Here is a 315-nt window from a genome sequence, read left to right as displayed (position 1 = left end):
TAAAAATGTTAAAGTTACTTATTAAAAACAAGTTATTAGTTATTTCTGAGTGTGAAACTGTTCAAATGAATCTTTTCTGTGAGCTGAACGTGACTGAATCCTGACTTCTCTGCTTTATGTGAAATGAAAACAAGTTAATAAATTTTTTTTTAAATCAAATTGCATCTGTCTTATTGTAGGAAATCAACATGGATCCTTAAACAATGAAATTACTTTAATACACTTCACATTTAGTCTTTTTTTAATTAAAATTCTCTGTATTGAACGCTGTATTTTAATTATAGAACATTTTACAGTGTTTGTATTTGAAAGTAA

This window comes from Morone saxatilis, unplaced genomic scaffold (genome assembly GCF_004916995.1).
Source record: "Morone saxatilis isolate NCDOM2014 unplaced genomic scaffold, NCSU_SB_2.0 Contig12, whole genome shotgun sequence".
Taxonomy (NCBI): Eukaryota; Metazoa; Chordata; class Actinopteri; family Moronidae; genus Morone; species Morone saxatilis.
Note: the sequence above shows the minus strand (reverse complement) of the source record.